Raw genomic sequence first — 23,352 nt, 5'->3', positions numbered from 1 at the left:
AGCAGCAGAATCACTGTCTCCATGTTGTGTCTTCTAACCTGAATCTCTTCCATTAATTGTCCCACTTTTCATGTAGCAAGAGATTGTCAGTGAAGGAGCAGAGGCAAACGCTCTGTCTTGCTATGAAAATTCAGCGTTTATGATAGCTTTTTCTACAGCACACTTAGCTACTGCTTGCTCAGTGACTAAAATCTCCTACAAGGGAAACAAAGTTAGTTTTTATACTACCTGTTGGTATTGCACGTGAAGAGTGTCCTATTAATTAATAGGCATGTGTGAAAGCACTCTCTTTTCTTTGTTGAGTAGAAAAAGATATTCCAAGTTGCTGGTTTGTGTCCAGCTACAGCACAGTTTCTATCTTGTCCCACTGCTACTGTCACTGCTGTCTGTCCACCTTTTTACCCCCTAGCCACATCACACTCTTCTCTGCCATTGAAGCAGAAGTACATTAAAGTGCTTCTTTGTAACCACCAAAGGCTTTTCCGTCCACCTTTCTCAGTTCTTTCCACTGGTATTGCTCCTCCTACCAGTTCTCTGATGGATCATACATAGAGATGTATGCAGTAGAGCGTGGTAAGGCTGTATCTCCTTTGCTGTGTGTGCTGTCACACTTATACTTCCAGGGAGCAGGTACACAGTTCTGCCTTTCTCTCAAGTGCTGCTCTGCAGTTGTTTGGTATAGGTATAAATGGCTACACTGAGCTCAAAGCAGAGGTGGACCCTGTGTATGTAATTGCTAATACAAGTCCTTACTTTTGAATCAAAAATGAAGAAAGCTTGCACAAAAATCAGATGTTGGGCAGGATGGAAAAAAAGGTGAAAAGTCTTTCTAGGCTTGCCTCTGCCTGCCTCTCCATACACTTTGCGTGATAGATATTGCCTTGTTTGAGGAGAGTCTGCTTCAATTCACAGAAAACATTGATGAGTAAATTATCTTACCATCCTTCACCACTTCTGTTAGGTGAGCGTATGTCATGGTAGTGCATCACCTACTTGTGGAGGCTGAGTCTCACAAGCTGGAATAAAATTCTCCCAAGTCAGAAGAGCAAGGGGCTGTGGAGAGCCACATACCTCAGCATAGTGACTGAAAGAGGCAGGCAGACACACTCCCCAGGTTTAGTCCTTTAGGAAGGAAAAAAAGCAATAAATTCTCCTCATTGCTACATCTGTGTGATCAAGCAAGAAAAAGGGGGGTGAAATACAGACAGAGGGGAAAGGATGAAGAACTACAGGGCTGCTGTGCAACTCTTATTATTTTAAGACTTTAGAAATGGGTAATATAAATAAATTCAGACTTCAGACCACACAGGCCATGCAAGGGGAGGCCCTGCTGTACACTCTGCAAGGTGTTACAAGAGAAACTTCCCAGTATGATTCAGGCTCTTTGTTGGAGAAGAGTGGTACCACAGAAATTAAGACAAATTGGAAACTTACTACAAATTCATTCCTAAAACATAATTACACTTTTGGCTAACATTGGATTTTAATGTCTAGCAGTTTCCTTTCATCCCAGCAGCTCACAGCAGGCAAGGTTTCATCTTGCAAATGCCGTCATCGCAACTGGCAGTCTTGCTGACTGCCTTAGCAGAGAGGCCAAGGACTTGTTGTTGTTGTGTTAATTTAAATGTAGCAAACTGGCCTAAGGAATCCAAGACATCAGCATGACCCTGTCCCCATACACTTAAGCAAGGCTCAGGGTTTTGAGCACAGACTTCAGCCGAGTCCCATAGCAAAAAGCACTGTTAAACATCTTTTTACTTTCATTGAAGATTCAGCAGAATTAAGAAAAACATTGAAGTTGCTGAAATGTAGAGTATTGCAGCTTTTACTTGGCCTTCCTTTAACCCTTTAGTTATAGAGCTGACTTTGTTTAGAGGAATTGAAAGCAAATATTTATTCTTACGTAGAATTAACCTTTTTTTTGCGGAGAGGGGGAAACAAGTTTATTGGGGTGGCCTATACTGTTGCCATTGGAGTCCAGCCTCAGCTTCCTGAAAACAAACACTTGCAATCACACAGAAAATTGAGTTTTTGCTGCTAGTAGTGACTCTTCCTTGCACTTCTCCAGTCCCCTGATGGATGACAACAGGGATAACCTGAAGCTCACCGCAACTCAGTGAGCTTGCGACATTTTTCTGTGCTATTACATGGCTGTTAATGGCTTCAGGGGTTACAAAGCCTTAACAGTACTGGAAGGAATTCACTTGACTAGGTAGTCAAAACTGAAGGCAAAGGGAAAATGGAAATAGATTGAGATTAAAAAGAGAAGACTACACTGTGATAACGCCAGCTCCAGGAGGTCTAGCAGTGTTCCTTTCAAGGTTGGGATGCCAAGTTCCAGCAGGGCCTTGGAGCAGTGGTCATGTAGTTCTGGTGGCAGAAATGGTGTCCTTCAGGGTGATGCTTCTCAAAAAATCAGCCTATGTAGTATTTTGTTCATTACTTACACAGAGAAACAACTTTTCCTTCTGTTTTCTTGTGTTCCTTGGGTAGGATCTAATGCCATGCTTGAGTTTTGACAGTGCTCTTGGCTGGACCAGTTCTGTGTCTCTCTAAACTTTCCTAGCTTCACAGTGTGTACATATGTAACAGTCTGATCTGGACTTGGTGGATTTAAATAGCTTAATGTACCACTGGAAGAAGTGAAGATGTGCTGGCCAATTGTGTGCCTTATATATCTGACTGAGCCAAAATTATAAAGCAGTGTGGAACAAGCATGCTATACTATTTTGGAGGTTAACAGAAAGTAGCTGAACACTTCCCTAGTGATGTCTCAAGTGCCTTGCCTGAGCCCTGGTTGTGGTAGCTGTCATGATGACAAGTCTAGCTTGCAGATACTTGACGAAAGTGCCGATAATAGCTTCAAGTTTCCAGTGGAAAACCTCCTTTCCTTTCCATTCGGTTCTTTAAAAAATAAAATATTGAATCCTGCAGCATGGTGGCTGTGCATTCTCTGAAGCACCAACAGCAAAAGCTGAGCTGATAAATGGTTTAGAGGGGTTACTTTAGTTTAGCTAACTGCAAAAAGGTGTATTTATAAAATAAAAAAAAAAAAAGGAACTACAACTGCTCATTAATGGGTTCTGGAAACACTTGATGGCTTATTCCCTTACAGTGTGCCAGGCAACTCCTGCATACTGTCAGCCACCGGTAGACATCAATATGGTACCAAAATATGGGTACCGTATGGTACCAAAATAAGGGAAGCTATAGAGCTGTTTAACATAAAGATCATTCTCTGGAGCAAATGAAGCACCTGTAAAGGCAGACATAAAATGTCATTCATAGAACTGTGCACTTCTTTGTGGTCACCCAGCTTGTCTGATTCACCTCCAATTACTGTGCTGCTACAGGTACTCAAGAATAGCAGAGAGGGGAAGGAAAGAGGAAAATTCTCCAGATCTGTAAGGGTTAAAGCCTTTAAAACTCAAGGAGTGTTTTCCTGCTATGCTGTGTTCACCTATTTTAAATGTAAAGTTAATTCCACATTACCAAATAAATTAGTTTACTTGAACTTAGAAAGGCGGAAATAGAACATGACTCTATCTCCACATGCAATTGGAACTCTTTCCCACACAAAGGAAGCAGGAGCTCTCCCAAGTGCATTAATAAGCCTTTCCGTGCAAGGCATTGTGCTGGAAGGCAGGGAGAGGAAGGCAGCTCTCAAAGTTGGAATGGTAGAAATGCAGCAATGCAAATAAATAGCGGTAAGTAAACAGCATACATACTTGAGCTTTGCAGTGGATGTAAATTATAAAACTGCAAAAGACAACAGCCTGCATGATTTCTGGGCCTTCACTCGCCACCTGGCAGATCCTGGGAGAGGGCAGTGAAGCATCGCCTGGAGCTCTGGGACAGTGCCAGACTTCAAGATGCTGGAACTAGTTCTGCATATCTGCTGCCCTTGTGTCCTTTCAGAGATGGTGTGAGGTCAGAAGAGCAGAGCCAAGGTTCAGTTACCAAGCAGAGCATTCAGAGGAACCCAAGTGCCTAAGACATGATGGCAGTACTCGCTGAATGCATTCACTCCCTGAATCCACCCACAGTTGCACAGTAGCAGGGTCAGAACAGGCACTGCACAGCTGAGACAGAAAAATGAGGCCTGATTATTTGGAGACCCTTATAACCCAGATGTGCTGTTTCACTAAGCAGAAATTGGTGCTGCTCTGTTCATTATACAGAAATATTCTGTCTGTGTAGAATTTTCTTTATAGAATCACAGTGTGATTCTCTGGCTTCCCTATAGACCCCCTTCAGATACTGGAAGGCTGCTATGAGGTCTCCACACAGCCTTCTCTTCTCCAGGCTGAACAGCCCCAACTTTCTCAGCCTATCTTCATACAGGAGGTGCTCCAGTCCCCCGATCATCCTTTTAAAAATATATTTTGATTATTTTTATCAATAATAAGAATAATTCTCTTTTGCTCAATACTTCACTAAACTCTCAGGGTGTACATTATTACCACTGAGTTGTTACTTTTCAGTACTGGATGAGCTGGCTCCTGTCTTAGAAAACTGCTTTGCTTTTCCCAAACTGTTTACTGTAAACAAGGCCTTTTTTGTAAGCACATGATGCTGTTTAATTGAGGGGAAGTACCGTCTAATTGCACAGTTCATGCACAAGAAATAAAAGTAGCAAAATTGCAGGACAGAATTTTTAAGGGTGGCTTTTTTTTATATATACTTTTTCTCTGAACAAAACATATTTTTACACTGATGAGTTTTTAATTAGACACAGCTCCCATTAGCTAAGATTAAAAGCTGGATTACATTTCCTGCATTTTTTAAATGCTATGTGATGACGAAAAGGACAAGTGAAAAGGAAGAATTAACACAAAAAGTTTCACTGCATCTAGGGATATGCTAAACAACATCTGAGTGAAGATAACCACCTTCCCTCCACCCCTGCTGATGCTGTCTGGTTTTATCAGCAGGAAATGAGAGTGTTTATGTATTGGGAGATATTTATTTTAAATATTTATAGGGTGCAAACTCCTCTAGGCATTTACAGGAGGCTTTGTGAATTCATCACCAAGTTTTTTACATGGACATGTTTTGGTGAAAATTTTTGGCATAATGCAAAAAATATTCTGTGCTCAGCCTCTGCATTAACCTTACTGCATTGTCCGGATTAAGAGGAGCAGGGAAGGCAATGACACTGAGATAAATGGGCAGTACCTGGAACACAGGAAAATCTCAGAATGAAGTAACAAGGGTGGAATTACAACACCGGCATTCCTAACATTTTGTTCTTCCCTTTACCTCACCCATGCTTGCACAAACAAGTGTACACAAATATAATGAAGAGTGTTTGCTCTGACCCTGAGTGTAGCAAAGAGGAGCTTTGGAGTAGTGACTATGAGACTGATGATAAAAGCACTGAGAAGAATCCACGTCCTGTGAATAACCATAAAAATAGAGGCATTTCCTTGTCTTGCTTCTCTCCATCTTTTGCCCCAGATGTTTCCTTTATTTAGCCTAATAAAGCTGCACAGGGCATGGAGTTACAGATGCTTAAAGGTAAGCATAAGTCAGCACTTTAGTATGCAAGGCAGGTATTCTAGATCATATTCTTCAGGTTAAGGGCAGCCCATTTCTTTGTACTTTGGTTAGTTTTTATGTGAGAGGTACAAACAGGAAGCCATGTGTTTTCTTTTCCCACAATCTAAGCAACTGTATGTGATGAAGCACAAACCATGCATTTTCTTTGCCTTTTTGTCTGTAAGGAGAAACAAAGGAAAGGAAGAGAGTATATTCTTTGTTGCCACAGGTCATAGTGAGGTGCATGCTGCCAGATCCTTTGCTAGTTCTTCACCTGTAAAGCAACAGATGAGCCAAAATTCGCTTCTCTCTTTGTGCATTGCCAATCTGCAGAAATATATGCTGAGGAGCACTTTAACCAGAGACAAATACTCTCCATTTGGCATTGCAACACTAGTGATATTTGGGATTCAGAGCTCTAAAATATTCTCATGTCTCCTTGTGCAACACCTTTGCCATGGGCATGCTAACTAAGGATGAATATCTGGCTGGACAAGCTAAGCTTTGTGCCCACAGTTAATGAACAGAATGGGTATTTTGGCTGCTAGATCTCCAATCCCATCTGTTAGTAGGCTGCTTATGTGGGTTAGATGTTGGTCAGATCCATGCCCCTACTCCCCAAATGCCATGTATTAAAATGTCGATGGGTCAGTTTGAGTCCAGACTTTCAGTTATTACTTGCAGAAAGCAGCAAGATATGTATGAGTTGGGATGACTTATCACTGCCGTGGCATGTGAGGCTTCATTAATTAGAATCTGTATTAATCAGAAAACTTTTTGAAGTCACAGGGTACTGCATGAGCATGTTATTTTTAACTGTAATTGTTAACTGGGAAAACATTTAAGTGAGAAGCCTACAATTAGTCATGTTTCTGTACTCCATGCCTTCATGCACTCTGCCACACCTGTTGACATTTAAGTTCAGAGAACCTTTTCTAAACAAGACAATAGCCCCATAGCAGATGATGGGAAGGCATGCAGATCATAAGGCTTATAAATGCCAAAGAGACAAATTGTTTGCAGCATGCACCCTGAAAAAAAAATATTTGGAAAGTCCCTTGGTTTCTTTAAGTTTGTCAGTGAAGAACTGCTTACAGGCAGCCCCACTGCACTCACTGACACCTGCAGATAAACTATAAGAGGAGTTAATCAGACGAGACATAGTTTGGATCCTGCCAGTCAAAAAAGAATAATCCCAACTGGCCAACCTCAGGGTGCCTGGTGCCCTTGTGAAAAGATAAAGGATATCACAAAATAGGACTTCCCTATTAAGTTTACTGCAGTATCACCCACAGGTCCTATCTGAGACCAGGACTTTGTGCATTATAGGGTGTACAAATGGAGCCTCTGTAATCAAATAGTAGCGAGTCTACGTGAATGAGGTTAACAGCGCCCAGCCACAAAACACTGGCCTGATTTGGGTGTGTAATAACACAACCTCATTCTCTAGCAGAGAGCAGGGAGTTAAACATGGTACTAAACACAACGAGGCTGGCTGCTTGGTTCATTCCATCCTGCCTCCTCTTGATTTGTATGGCAGCTTGTCTTTGTACTGTATGTACTCATAAGTAAAAGCCTCTCAGTGCTCTGGGATCTGGATGGAGTGACAGTACAAATGTCAATGCTGGCTGCAGATTGTCTCTCATAAAAGCAGAAGACAGCATGTGTTAAGCAAGGGAGAGAGACACTTTAATCACTCTGAAAGTAGTTCAGTAATTGTTAATTTTGAGATCTGACTCATTCTGTTTACCTAACGGTACAATGAGGAAGTGGGATTTATCATAATTACATTCTTACCCTGAGGAGAGTGTCATGGAGGTAATTCTGAACTTCAGTGCTATCTGCTGGGCTCACAGAAGGTTTGGGATTAAATAAGAAAGCTCAGGTTTGCACCTCTTGCCACGGGGCTTTGCTGCTACAGCGTCAATTTCAGCAAAGTTCCCTCATACAAAGGTTGCCAGGAGTCACATGAACCTCTCCAATGATGGTAGGGTTACAGGTGCTTTTTGTTCAAGAAACTGTGCTCCTATCCTTACCAGATAGCAAAAACAGTTGGATGAAATAAATAACTCTCATCTGTGAGAAATCCCTGGGCTCCTGCTGAGAAATTGTGCCCCCGCCCCCCAGAACCCCAAAGCACTATTAAAAAAAAAAAGGGAGAATGTTTGAAAGCTTAAGTCACCATTTATTGTTTTTAATTCCCTCTCTGTCTCCCTGTCTTTTTAGTCTCTCACCAAATATCCTTCACCACACAATATATCTTACAGTAGCTCATGGATGTAAACAGTTTTCTTCTTGAAAAGGAACCTCCTGAGTATGAACAGCATAGAGCATGGCAGGAAATAGAGCAACTGGTGGTCTCAGTGCCATGGGAGGAAAACAAAGTACGTTTTGTTGTTTCTGACTTATGGAACATTTATAAATTACTTTCAGATATTAGCTGAGATCATCGTCTTCAGCCCAATTGTAACTTTGATTCACTTAGGTTGTAAAATAAATAAATAAATGAATAAAAATAAGCAAACAAGTAGTAACAGTGCACAACCCCATAATCTGTTGCTTCATTAATGGAAGTTGTAAATGCTTCTCTTAATCTTTCTGAGCCTAGGAGTACAGGGTGGTGTATCATGATGATAAAGCAGGGTTACTGAAGAGACACTCTATACACCCTTTTTAACTCAAAGGCATTCAGTGCCATTGAACAAAAAGCTTTAATTTATCTCATATGCAAAGCTTGGGATGTATTGCTTGTTTAATCATGTTGGTAGGGACAGTGCTATTACTCAGAGCTAGAACTTCTTTCACCAATGGCTCAACTGCAAGTTACATTAGAAGCAAAAGATAGAGGGTGATTCCCGTATGTTGTGTAGCATGAAACTCACTGACAGCTGGGCTGGCCACAGGAGGAGACTCCAAGTGCCCTGAGCTCCCACTGTAGTTGTTGGGAATGAGAGCAGCAAGGAGGTGCTGTCCCTGAGGCCACTGAGTTGAGGTCCTTGTTGATGCCACTTGTTAGTGCACAGAGCAGGCACCTGGCCATAACTGTAGTGCAGCTGTGTTGATGGATATACCTGGTCCTTCCCAGGGGGATGCTGGCAAAAATGATTCAGCCCAGCATCCTGGAACATCAGGCATTCTAGCTGGGTAGTTGGGAAGGTCACTAAAAGTATGGGTAAAGGGTGAAACCATGTTGAACATTTTGCTTCCAGATGCACATGTAAATTTCACTGGGCTAATGCAGCTTCATAAGCCCACAGCAGAAAAGTATATCTATAATGCCTGTTGATGTAATAAGTAACCACTTATCTAGTTTTAAGTGCTGAGAGAGCCAGCTGCAGGCCCTCCAAGGAAGCAAGATTAGGAGGCAGCTTGTCATTGCACCCTCAATGGGAAGCACTTGCTACTGAGAATTCTTGCTACCAATAGAAGAAGATGGTTGATTTCTGTGCAAAAGTCATATCCAGATCTGGCAGCAGGATACGGATCTGGAGCAGGATACATCTGGCTATAAATTTTATATATTTCAGAACTTGTTTGCATTTTTATTTCTCTCATGCAGCACTTTAGCTATTGCATTGCTTCGGTGAGCTGAAAGAAAAAAAAAGTGTAATTATGCTATACTGAATATAGGTTGTGCATACATGGCCCAGTGCATCCCATAGAAAATAATTGTATTAGAATAGATTTTTGTCCTGCCTCTTTCCCTCAGGCAAATTCTGTCTATTTCCCAGTTGAGTATGTCAATCATTCTAACAAAAATTTCTAGATCCTTTGAAACACTATGTCCATGCCATGGGAAAAGGAGGAAGATCTTGGAGGATTTTTCACAGTTTCTACAGAGCTTTTCCCCAGGGGGCATATGCATGGGCTTTTCCCCTAAGGGGGCATATGCATGGGCTGGTCCCTAAAGTTGAGTTCATCCCCTCTAATCTTAAGGTTGCTCTGCATGGGTAGAAGACCCAATCACAAATTTCCATGTGCCCATATGTACTTAAAAACTCACTCTATCTTCACAAGCAGCACAAATACAGTGCAAACCTCGGCAGCTCATCTTTACACAATACAATTGGACAGAAGAGGTCTGAACTGCAAGGCACTCATTTTTGATTAAAGAAATTCAAGTCCAGTTCATGTGCTGTTGAATTTCAGACTATAAATTCTACTGTCATTGTGTTAAACTAGAAGGAGTTCAGCCTCGCTGAATATTTACACAGAGTCAATGCTCTTCTGAAGTTGCTCCAATGTTTTGAGATACTCTTTAACTTGCATTTTTAAGTTAGGTGTTTATACGGCTGCCTTCTGTAATTGACATCTCTCATTAACTGTATTAGTGAGAGATCAAGTCCTATATTTTGAACTATTTAATGCTTAATTTTATATGTCGCTGCCTTCAAATTCAGTTGAGGAATAATAGCTCAGATGATTCTTACTGGCAGTGTATTAATCCTTAAGGCATGGATGTATGATCCTTAAGTGCAGTGAGTATATTTGAACTTCTTTGGTAAGTTCTGAAAACAAAGGTAACTTCTCCATCTACTTTACAAATACGCAGCATGTCTGCAGCCTGATTAAACTGATAGGCTAACTTCACATGGCTTGCAGAAGTGCAGCAGTGATGTAATCATTCGAATTAATAAGAATTACCCAATATTGTAATATCACTTCTAGGCATCACGTATTCAGAAGATGCATTTCCAGGAATGATTTAAAAAGCTGATGCTGCCAGCAAGTTGAAAAGCAGCTTAAATACCAATTCAATACCATGTCTGCAACTCAGCATCCATCACTTTAGTGTAGGCAGACCTTGTTCTACAGCTTTGGTCCAGTTACGGTTGAGTGGAATTAAACTTTAATTAGCTCAGAAATAGGAATTGTAGTGTTTTGGAAGTTAAAGCAGATCTTTTTAATGTTGCAAATTCAGTGTACGCAAATTTGCTTTCACCACTTTGGGGCAAGCAGAACTTAAATGAGTGCCAAGATAAAGGTCTCTGTCAAAGTGCTAGACTCACTCAGACTTTCAGTTGTAGTTGAAGCTGTTCAGGGTGGGATAGAGGAGAGGACATGAATATTAATATGGACTCTACAGTTTGACATATGCAAAAGAGAGGACAATTTTTTCTTTTATTTGCCGAAAAATTTATTGCTGTATGGAAGTACAAGAAAGAAGGTATCTAAACAACTTTGAGCTAAATTGTCTCCTTTTCCTCTTCCTTTTCTTTTGTAATGCGCTAAGTTGCCTTCACGAAGTCATAAAATACATAATTTTTGTGAAAGCCTGGAGCTCTATTGTAAGGCTTTCACATAAATGATAATTAAATGGAGTTTTAAAGGGCTATTTAAAAATGTGTACAGAATGGGATTAATGAAACTAACTGGATTTGTATTTGGTTTGTTGTCAAGATTTCAGATTTCTGGTTTTGAAGATGAAGAGAAAAGCTGTGTTTTGTGCTTAACTACTGGCAGGTAGCACTTCACACATTAGGCAGTAGTAAAAATCTACTTTTGCTATAAAGAAGTAGATTATATTTCTTTATTTCTAGAATAGTTTTATTGTTGCTTTTTCCACTGAATTGCTTCCAGGAAAGGCATCACCTCGGTTTTCTCTCTTCATCTTTTTTTTTTTTCTCTCTCTTTGCTTCTAGACTTTGACTTCAGATTCTTTTTATAGAGTGAGCAAAGCCGAGCAGGTTTGGCTTTCTATTTTGAGTACCATTAAAATGCATATAAATGTAGTGCTCAACAAAATGTGACAGTAATGGCAGTCCAAATTCACAGGTGTTGCGGTTTTACACTGCAGTCCCAGCTCCCTTGCAATTAAAAAGTACAAAAGATAATGTTGGGTGACATACTCTAAATACATTTTTCTGTTTGTTATAATCCTAATTAGATTTCCCTCCTTTGTAACATTAGCAATTATTACAGTTATTAGTATTGCTTTCTGGAAGTCTTATGCCAAAATGTGTCTCAAGTTCAATTCTTTTTAATGTAGGCCATAATCTCAAAAGATATTTAAATGCTGAACTTTGAGGATCTTGGCCCTGGGCACATGCAGGATGTACACACATGAATAGTAACAATGCTAGTCACATTTCTACATTTCTGAAGTTACTGAACGGTAGGATATATGCTGGATCAGGAGCTAATGGTGCTGAAATTAATGAAGGTATGCAATAGGACCATGGTCATAAAACAAGAAGAACAAATACAGCACCCTATAATGGTCTTCTTTGGAACACAGCTTGCAGATCTCCTGAAGTTTTCCAGTAATAATGGTTAAACAAAAGACAATTCACATACAATGCTTAGAGTTCCCAGATTTGGCTCTCCAGATGACATTACCAGCAGTAATGAGTCCAAGCTGGCAGCTGATGCCTTTCTGCTTCTCTGTAGTTTTTATTGTATTAGGGATAGAAAGCTGACAGCCTAGAGTTTGTCCTAATTTAACTGCCTCAGAGCAGGTAAAGAATATGCAACAGAGCTGCAAACTTTCCAGCTTCTCAGCCCTAAGTAACCAGAAATCAAACCAGACACTAAGGACTAAAGAGGTTGCCCTGGCCTCAGCATCAGCCTTATTGCCTGCTCTCACAGTAATTCATCTTGCAAAAGAAATCTCAAGTGTGTGTTTTGTGTATTTACAAGCCAGTCCATTTGCTGTTGCAGAGGTGATTAACTTGATTAACGTTGTCTACTTCTTGCCTACTTCTGCAGCTAAGAACCTGCACAACAAATCTGCACTTTGTTGATTTAGAGTAGCATCCAATGTTGCAAATTAGAATTAGATTGTAATTGTCATTCCTAACAGTGTGCTGTAGACACGGGCTAATTTACCTGTCCTTCAGGCAGTGAGATCAACTTCCAACCTTTCTTCCTATGGTTTTTAAGGGATAAATGAGTTCCATTTAATGTCTAGTTAAGATGCATCTAGACCAAGCATGACTAGTGCATCTAGTCCAGAAGCACAAAGCTTGTGGCTTTAGACTAAAGATGCTCATCCTCAACTTCCCAAGCTCTTGACACTGTTAATCCTCTTTGTATTGTGCCTATCAGCATTTTATGGCTAATGACATGTACTTCTGCCCCTTGACTTTCTCTGGAGGGAATCCGCAGATTGATAGTGTTGATAGATTGAAGTGTTGATAGAAACCGTGGCAAGCATTTCTTTGTGGGTTCTTCTCTAATGGAAATAGGACTTGCCCAAGAGATATTTCATGTACGTTAATCAGATTTTCCTCTGTAGCTTATACAGAAATAAATCACCATTTTCATGTGTGCTGGGATTTGCAGAACTGGGTAGTTTCCTTTGCCATCAATTTGTACCGGTTTCTGCATACGGGTTGAACAGGCTACCAGCAGTCCTCTAGGTGTTTCTCAGTCTGTTGCAGCTCCCAGGAAGCCTGTGAAAAGGCTGAAAGGGAGTGGTGAAGAGTTAGGGAAAAGCTGTATTGGTAGGAAACACATTTCTTTTGTACTGAGGCTGTGAGACGTGGTTGTTACTGACTGAGAGTACTTACCCTGCCCAAGGATCTCCCAGCTGCCTGCTATCCTGGAGGCAGTTAAGTTACTCTGTCAAGATACTGAATGTCTCCCCGTGTAACCCAGAGTGACAACTGGTTCCCAGCCCACCTTCCTGAAAAAAACTCTGAGACTATGCTGAGTATTCTGTATGTCAGGGGTGCAGACAAAGAAAGAGGAGCCACATGGAGTCTGTATCTGTAGCAACATCTGAAGAAAGATGGTAAGCCATCCGCATATGTTTTAGGTACTTATACTAAACTTTTCTGTTGTTTGACGGGGTTACAAACATTTAAGTGAGGTTTCTAAAACCCCCGCTATGCAGGCTGAACCACACTTGATAAATATTGTTGCATTAGTTTTTTTTTTTGTTGTTGTTTGGGTTTTTTTTTGCTCCAAATGTCTACATAAGGGTAATGGCTCATTTTCCAATTCCCTGGTGAATTCCTCTTGAATGTGTGCTCTGTGTGCAGAATCCATCAGCCAAAACAGTCCTCATTTCAGGAGCAGCCCCAGAGTGCACAACTAACAGAATCACCATCAATAAAATGCATATGGAATTCTTTAAGCTTGTGAACACTGATTTTTCCGCCAGAAGTATACAATAGTTCATAACAGTACTAGCAGGAGATTTCTTATATAAAGAATATTTGTGTCAGTAGCAGATGTAATTAAAAGAATCGTTCTTTGGTTTAATGTTCACCTTTGGCACTAATTCTTTTGGGATTTAAATGTGGAAGGACATAAATATTGTACATGGGGAAAACAGCATCCCTATTTGCAGACTAACTGAATTAAAAATTTCAAGCAGTTAGGTGGTCCAGATGAAAACTATTATAGTGAGAGGTGAAAACCATACAGAGTATTGTGGCCCTGAGTTTCAAGAAACACACCCACCCACAGTGACTTGCAGCAATGGCTATGCAGTTGCATGGTCAGTCTGCTAATGCACACACAACCTTTAGTAGCCATAGGAGGACTTAGTTTACCAAGTGGTATCTACTGAACATCTCAAGAAACAAGTTACAGACAAAGCGTAGAAGACTTGTTTCAGGCTTCTGTGGATTTCAAGTGAAAGGAAAAACAATATTTCTCTTCTGTTATTTTCTCTTCCAGTTGCTTTTTGTTTATGCCTCTCAATACCAATCACCTTTACCTTGCGTTAATACTTAATAGGAGACAGAACAAAAAGGGCAGCTCAGCTTTTTGTTCCACCACCAGCTGTGTCTATTTATCAATGTTTCCAAATGAATGGACTAGATGCAGTGGTCTAAAAATGTCTTTTGCCTCCTATCATAAATCCCCAGACTGGCACAGGTTTCTTAATTATGCCAGTTATCAGCAGACAATAAGCATGACACCAATCTGATACCCAAGCAGACTCCATTAGCTTTGGCCTTACAGATTTGTACAGCACTGTAAAATGTTAGGGATTTTCCCAATTTATATTTATCAAATTTTTCCCTGTAATTCAGGTATAAAGTACCACATAAATGATCTGTCCTCAAAATTGTCATATATTTACATTTGGATGTATTTAATACTCTTTTCTCCAAAATTACTGATTGAAAGCAAGGTTGTCACTCTGACTAAACAGGTCTATCAATACTTTATACATATTATCAGCTGATGGAAGACTGAAAAAAACCTTTATCTGGGGACAGAGAGACAGACTGTAGTGCAATGCTCCTGTGCAAAACTGAATTGTTAAGTCCAGACTAGGTCTGCGACACTGCACATCATTTCGTACTTTTCCACAGCATGGAGTTTTACTGGTGGTTTGCAGAAGGACACATGATTAATGCTGGAGCTGTGGCAAGGAATAAACAAATCTTACACATTATGGAATTGTTGATGTGTGTATTAATTCTGAGAAAACCAGAAAGATAAACATGGTATTGAATGTAGACTTGACTCTTGATCGTTAAGACTGCTATCACTGGAGATCTTAATTCTCTTTGTAAACATTAAGGACACATGGCACTTTTAGGGAAGAAGAATGTCCTTAAAAGGGCAACAAAAGGCCTGGACCCATGCCCAAATGGGGTAAGACCGAACAGTGACTCCCTTGCACTCTCTACCGTCTGTTTTGGAGCTCCACCAGGCACAAAGATGTGGCTAGATACATGAAGTCACAGAACTACCTTCCACCGCATACACAGTGCTGCTGTGCAAACCTCTGCTGTCCTGACATCACTGTGGATAGGAGGCTAAGTGGCTGCTGAGGGCAGTCACTGAAGTCTGTGCTGTTAAGACATGTCTGAACCACCCCTCAGAGCTGAGATTTCTAAGGGCTTTGTGGATTCTCTGCACGCTGTGACAATGACCCTGGCTGCTGTGCTCAGCCGATGGCCTTCCCTTTGGAGAAGATGAAGCAGAACACAGCTGTAGTGCAAGCTGTATCACTGTGAGATGATTTTTTTTTGCAGAGAAAGGTGGAAAGCATGTGTGGAGTAGAAGTAAATATAAATGGAAAAGAAATTCTTTCTGGGGAAAAAAGAAAACGAAAAGCTGGCTAAAGCTGGGGTATGTGGCTTTGTTCTGTGCTGCTGGAGGGATTTTGACAATCCTTGAAACATTAGAGGCGTGGAGAGGAACAAGAATCATGAAATCTTTTCTTGGCTTGTAACTGTGAATCTTGTCCTAGTTATGATCACATTGTTTATCTGATTCTTCTAAGAAAGAGGATCTTGCTGCTTATGTATAATGTCCTGCTACTTTTACAGTGTTTCATCCCCTGCAGTCCTCCCACATGCTCATCCCTGTAAACTGTGATCAGTTCTTCATTTTTCTTCTAAAGTAACCAAATCTCCTGATCAGTTAAAAATTCAAGAGATAAAAAAGTCAGCCAGCATCATCCAAAATGCTCCTCCTGCTCACTTCTAATTAATGCCTTCCTCTTACAGGGCATGACTGCATGGAGAGCAGGCAGAAAGCATCAGAGGTTTCCAATCATTCTGAATTTTGAAACTGCTTGGTAATGTGCTGTCTCATCCCCCTTCCATGTCTACTCTCTTCCATCCTATGCTTTCTATCTTTGCCACTTGGTTATTAAAACTTGCTTTTCAAAGGGATCATTAAGTAAGCTGGCATTGCTGCTACTTGGAACAACTTAATTCCAGGGAAATCTGTAAGTGCCCAAGTGGGTCTGTTATGGTCAAGCCTTGTCAAAATAATGTTCTTCACTACTTCACCTCCTGTAGTCTAGAGAAGGGGGAGCTTTTAGGGGTGTTGTTCTTTTTTTGTAACACAATCACTGGTACTGCTTGGTTGGGTCCAAGAACCTGGAGTTTATCACATTCAGATTTTCAGTGGTAAGTTCTTGCTCCGCATTTCAGAGCTGGTTTTAATAATCTAGAAACTAAATAATAAATAATATTTGAGTTATGAAGGTAAGGTATCCCTTATCATCTTAAAGCTTGTGTTACTCAGAGAGGAAGCAAAAGTCTTGGCCAGTATTGTAATCTATATCTCATCAGACTCTTGGAGAAAGTCTGTGTGCGAATAGTTTTAGTTCAGAAAAAATATGAAAAAAACTGAAACATTTTATAACGGATAATGTAGAATATGAAGTTTTAATAGATTGCCATCAACTAATTCATGGACGCGCATGGAATGAAATTAACTAAGAAACTCAGTGCAAGATACTTTTATCATCCTTGAACACAGATCAGCTGAAATATCTAATAACAGACTGCATTGTGTGGGGCCACAGCCAAGGGTCCTTTTATTTATATTACCTTTCAAAAAGTTACTCAAAAGAGAAACAATGAATAAAAATGTAGGTCTTGAATTAAAGCAGTAATAAACTAGGCAGCTGCAGATAACCTGCAATGCTCCCCATTCAAACTAAGATTCTCGCTATTATCTTTATGGTAGAGTCCTGTAGGTGAAAGGGCACATTTTTTCACATAAAGGACTTATTCCCAAAGGGCTCAGGCTGATTCCTGTAAACCTCTGTGGAACTTCACCTGAAGTAAGAGCAGATCCAGAATAAGTACATCTACTTGGGACGAAACCTAAACCTCTTTTTTTTCTGTCTGTTACAAGAAACACGTGTTTAGACTTCAGAAGTAAGGGGAGTCCTCTTTATTTTTCAAGTATTGTTTGATAGTATCTGTGCTGCACATGAGGAAATGCACAGCTGAATTCCTAATAGCATCTTCAGACAAAGAAATCTTAAGGCTGTCAATTTAAATTACCTTAGTAACACAAACCACATAAGTTACTTTGTAGCACTGAATATAACATGTGCTTTAAGGAGCTAAAGGTCATACTTAAAACAGGATCACATGTTGTGTTATGAGTGATTTTTATTTTCATAAACTTTTCATCTTCAGCTGTGGGGCTGCACATTTTTGTTAGTCCATCATTCTCCAGTGTTTGTACAGTTAGATGAAGCTGAGTATTTCTATTAAAACAAATTGCTAAACAGTCAAAAATGTTGTTAGTTATATGACTTAAATCACAGTATGTGAAACACTGAGGTCTATGATAAGATGATAATGCTAACTGAGTATTGTATCTGCCTTTATGGAAAGAATTTTAGAATAAATGTTCTGGAAATGGCACAGTTTCTTTTCTATGTTTTTGCACAGAAGTTTTCTGCTCTCTGAGTTCATAAGCATTAAATACACGCACAGCTTGGAGCACTTCACAAAACAGAATAAATACATTTCCTCATTCGAATCAATAAAGCTACTTCAGTTAACAAAGACTTCATTCTTGTTGGAGCAATCAAAATCTATATAATGTTTGCTTTGATTACTGTACTGGGATATCTTTTCCCTGTACATTTGAGCTCTAATTGCCCTGCCACCAAGAGGCCAGGAGAAAAAAAGCCTGAAAACGCCAGGCAGGCTTCCCGTTACAGGCTGCAACAACAGATTTTCCTCCTCCTGCTGCACACTGCTCAGAAATTTGAGGATTTCCCTATGGAAACTTCTTTCTTTTGGGTAAAAAAGATAATCCTGCTACAAGCTGGTAGGAAGTAAATGCATTCTAGAAAGGTGCAGTACACCAGCTGGTAGGGAGAGCTGCATTTCAAACCCGGAGTAGTTTGTCAAGTTTCAAAAGGAAAAAGGAAAGAAAAACCAAAACAAACAATGCAACTCTGTTTATTCTTGTAGATATTTTTTCCCTCACAGAGTAGCTATAAATGAGAAGGCTGAGGCTATTGCCATACATTCAACCTCCCATAGTTTGCTTAATGTGATCTGTTTTCACAAAATAGTTCATGCACAAGACTGCAAATATATTGAACTGTAAAGAAAGTCTGTGACAGTTAAAACCGTGCCATTTCTGATCTAGAAGATGACAAATGAATGTTATACAGGTCTTTGTGGAGGTTTGGTCTTATTGTGGAGCACCAAAACACTATGTTAACAATTGGGTTTATTGAAAAATGTGTTTCTTCACAGAATCTGCATCTTAAACATATTTGCCAGAAAGTTTTCTTATTCTTCCTTTGTATTTCTTTCTGTATGCTATTAGTTTCCTCCCTTAAGAACTGTTTTTTTGAATACAGTAATTGTAACTTCACCTGATGCAAAGTCTATCATCAGGCAAGAGAATCTATAAAACAAGAAATGGAGTAAAAGCAATCCAGCATACACACCAACATGGAGAATTTGAGACAAAGATCCCAAATGCAATTGTGCCTGTATGTCCTGGTGCATAAGGGAGAGAGAAAACTCAGAAGCAAAGGTGGGCAGTATGATAATATTGAGACACCAGAGAAAGGATTCTTGTGACACCCGTAAAGAGGTTTGGAGGAAGCTGACACAGAACTAGACAGAACTAGTACTTGGTGAATAAAAACCCTCAGACACCTCAGTGGAAGCTGATGGGATTATCCCAGGGCAAAGACTGACATCTGTCAGTCACATTAATACTCAAAGATAGATGTGTAGCTACAATGCTGCAAAAATAAAAAGCGAGTGGAGAGTCAGAGAGGATTAGAACTGTGCTGTGCGACAGACTGAGGTATTTTTCAAGTTATTCACATCCTGTTGCTCAGCCCAAGCCAAAGCTCTAGGAAACTTGGTGTAGGATGATGCAGTTTAAGAGGGCCAGACCTGAGCAAAGTTTGTTTTCTCAGATAAAATGCTTAGATAATGAGAAGCGATGGGACTCTGACATGTTCCTAAAGCATTCGTAACTCATCTCTCTGCTGGAGAGAGCGAGCACTGGGAGGCAGGGCCGCAGCAGTGGATCACACCTCCCTCTGCCGGGAGGCCCCGCAAGCGCTCAGCACCGGCTCCCATCGGGGTGCTCCTAAGAAGTGTAAACTGACAGCGGCCCTCCCCTTTTATATTTGCCACTGTGAATTTCCAAGGAAATGAACACTGAAAGTAAAATGATCAAGCTTTTTCTTTCTTTTTTTCTTAAGTGTTACTGAATATTAGAAGATGGGAAATGTTTTGATATTGTATTGTGCAACAGGAATAAGGAAAATAGTTTGAATACTGAACTTCAAATGCTCCTGATGAATTGTGCATGAATAAGCTACAGCTCAGGGGCTGTTCAGAGAAAATACTCTCCAAACAAATGTGAAGGGAGAATGAATAAATAAGAAATCTGTGATCTGTTTACAGAAAATTCACAGGAAAAAAGCTCTTTGGATGCATTATTTTGCTGTTGCTGGAGGATGCAGATTTCAAGAATGGGCAAGGAGCCTAAATCCCAGTGCCATTCAAGAATGTGATGCCTCTGACTCCTGAAAGTGAGACTTACACACCTTTGAATGTTTTACCTTTGTTCCCTCAGGCATATGAGTCCCCAGCTCCAGCAGCATCCTTTCACACAAGTTACAGCAGGATGTTATGCACAGTAGAATACAACAGGATGATATGCACAGCATCTAGCATGAATACAGGGACAGAATTTGGCCCTATCTTTAGCAAAATTACTTGAAATGCTTTTGTAGTTCAAGAACATCCTTTTCAGATTCTATGAAAAGACAAACTGTTCAAAAAAAGGATGAGGACAACAAAGTTAATTGCCATAAATTTATTAAACAAACAGAAGCTGTTCACCTGAAAAAGCATCAGGAGCAGGACATCATGTGGACTCCCAGGTGATCCAGGACAGTTCTGGAAGGGTGGTTGTTATGAGGTGAAACACTGTTTAAACTGTTTCTGTGGGTAGTAACATGTATGTTGACCCAGGGTCTTGAATTAGCAATGTTAAGACTGAAAATCTAGCACAATAGTATAGTCATAAGCAAAAAAAAAAATTTGGAAGCTGAAACACAATAAGTTGTTTTATTAGATTTCACTAGGTATGAAAGTAATTTTCTTTGGACCACAATTCCATTCCAAACAATCATTCCCAGTGTGAAAAAAAAAATCCTCTCAGATGCTTTTACTGGGAACGAGGTTGTGCTGCTTTCAAAATGTAAGATATCATGAGGGCAGTTTCATTTGCTGATCCACAGTATCACACAAGACAACCACAGAGGAAGAAATTGCCATCTAAACTGCAAGAGAAAACTGAAGTACTTGCTAGCTTGTGGTATGTGTGTCAGTGAAGTGAAAAGCTTGTCACACACCTGGGTTTTGGATTGCGTTGTGCTGGGCTCTGCCATAAAATAAAAGCAGCATGGCAGAGCCTGGGGCAATGGCACAGCCAAAAGCAGGTGTGTAATACACCCTTCATGGCATGCAGGCTACATTCTTCCCAGCACTGCAAACAGCTAGTGGAGAAGCTTGCAAAATACAGCCCTCACTCATATACTCCCGTGCTGCTTTAGGTGTATCTCAGTAGCTGAGGGGCTGCTCTTGACTATCAAATATAATCACCTGATGTGAAGCTTGAATCTACATCCCTTATTAATGAGTCCTCAGGCTGGTTGCCAGAGGTGACAGTATCCGCCAAGGAACGCAATGCTCAGTGCGAGGATGGGTTACCGAATCTTAGTCATAATTATCAATGCACAGAAGAGATTCCTCCCCTTGTTCAAACCAGCATTACTCAAGTTCCGTGTAACACAGGGGACCTTAGTACCTCTGCTCCAAAGCCATTAATCAAATTTCACAACTCTTTGCAATGGGGATTGAGGCTCTTTGTTTTAGTACAGTGCCTGCTGCAATGTGGTCCTGAGCTGTGCCACTGCAACAAAAGAAAATATAAATTTCCCCTGAGTTTGTAATTAAATGAAGGTTTGTATAAATCATTATAAATGTAGAAGATTGTAAGAAAACATCTAGAGTAAAACCTGGTACTTATACTACCATTCACGATATTAATTATGAAAGTTGATAAGACTTTTCAAATCCAATATGCCTTCTAATTGATTGTTTTGCAACTCCAGATGCTTGGGCAATAAAATACACTGAAGTCAAATTCACCAGCTCTGTGCTTTCAAAAACTGCATGTCAAAAGCTTGACATTTCTGTCTCGACAACAGGGTGAAAATCTTCAAGTATTGATTTAGAACCTAATTCTCATTTAAAAAGCTCTTTTGGAAAAAACAAACAAGCAAACCCTTAAGTACCTGAGTTACACAGAAACCTCTTAAATGTTAGCCTAGATTTTACAGTCACTTAGTGTGGGTTTTTAATTTGGAGGTGCAACTTCCCTGAAAAATTAGCCAAGGTGACACCTGTAAGGCTGCTAAATCCACTTCCCAATGCAAACATTTTGACACTTGGAATTTTTGTCTAAGTATGAAAACTGGAGATTTATATTTACTTCAAATGAGTTTATGAAGGGTATGCAGTGGTTTTTAAGGACATTAAAGGTAACAAAAAGATAAACTTACATTATATGTAGTTTTAAGTCACTAACTTTTGATTCAGCTAGGAAAACACTTCCCCAGCCAGGTTCTATCATGGAAAAAAAAAACCAAACAAACTATTGGAATAAATCCAGGCAATTTGCACTTTCTAATGCCAAATCCCTGAATTATCTCAGTCCTTTAACTCTTGTGTCAAATCTGAAGTTTAGTAAGCTGGGCTAATAATTCTGCTTATCTCATAGGGAGAAAGGTAAAGAGTCCTTGGAACAGGCTAGCTCCTATATAGGCAAAATCCAGTGTGGTGACATTAGGAATGGCGCCAACATAAGTGCTGTCAGTGCATGGAGGACCTCTGAGGAAGCTCTGTGACTCAGGCACACGCAGCATCCTTGAATGCCCTTTGTGATGCATAATGGAGCACAGAAGTATTTGAAAGCACATTTTCCAGAGAAGACCTTTATTTAGCTATTTGTTGCTGTTGCTAGAACCATTTTCTCCTGGTTGATGTGTACTACTTCTAGTAGAAAAGTGATGACTGAACACCTCAGGCTGCAGTACCTTTGTTCCTCTGTTACCCACAACACCTTGGGTACTGGGAAAAGACTTGCTTTCTCCTCAGGCTGAAAGTTTGTCGTCCCCGTGCCATCACTTCTGTCACAGCTGTGAAGCAGCCATGCTCCCCTGTGCACCTACTCCAGGGCAGAGAGGCTGACAGGCTGGCAGCCACCAGGGATCCCCAGGCAGGGCTGCAGGGACATCATCTTGAAATTGGGATGGACCTATTTAATGAGGTCACTGAGCTACTAACTAGAAACTAAGCCTGGAACTATAGGTATTACTCCTGGGAAGCCCCAAAACATCAAAAATAAATTAACTCCACTTAATGGAGAAGCAAGCCCTCCCTCCCCTGTCCCTCGTGGCAGTAGATGTGCCCGTCAGCTGGTGCTGCAAGAAATACATCTTCCATGTGTGACATCTTTCAGGGGTCTCTTTTCTTGCCTCTGCACAGCTTCCGGTAGCACAAGGAAAACAGTAAATACTCATCTCTCCCAGCAGAGGAGAGATGCTCCCAACTTACAGAGTTAAGGCAAAACTGGTGAACAAACACCATATGTGGGGAACTACTCGGTTGACTACCAACCTGAGACATAAGGCTGGAGAGTATGAGCTCAGGGATCAGGGTGGTGAGCGTGTGCAACCAAAAAAACTCTTTTTCAGAACATGCTACAAGTTGAGAATTTCCTTTACACCATTTATTACAGCCTCAGGACTTAACCCATTGGGTTATGGTGGAGCCTTAGTGTTTTCCAAACTATGCCATAGTGCTTGAAGTGGATGGGATTTGTCCCCTTAAAAGATATAGTGCAGCCAGAAGACGGAGAGCTCCAGTGCTTTAGTTGGAAAGAACTGCTTAGAGTTACTGGGTAAATCAGCCTGTTGGGCTTGACATGCACCTTTCCTGGTGCACCTTCCAGGCATACCCATGTGCACTTCCCAGAACAAAATCTGCCCCATTTTCTTGTTCTATGCTTGTACAAAACGAAGAATGTTTCTTTCCT

This window comes from Pezoporus wallicus, unplaced genomic scaffold (genome assembly GCF_028554395.1).
Source record: "Pezoporus wallicus isolate ANWC-B61680 ecotype Strahan unplaced genomic scaffold, APGP_CSIRO_Pwel_v1 contig_6999, whole genome shotgun sequence".
In the NCBI taxonomy this organism is placed as follows: domain Eukaryota; kingdom Metazoa; phylum Chordata; class Aves; order Psittaciformes; family Psittacidae; genus Pezoporus; species Pezoporus wallicus.
This window is presented reverse-complemented; position numbering follows the sequence as displayed.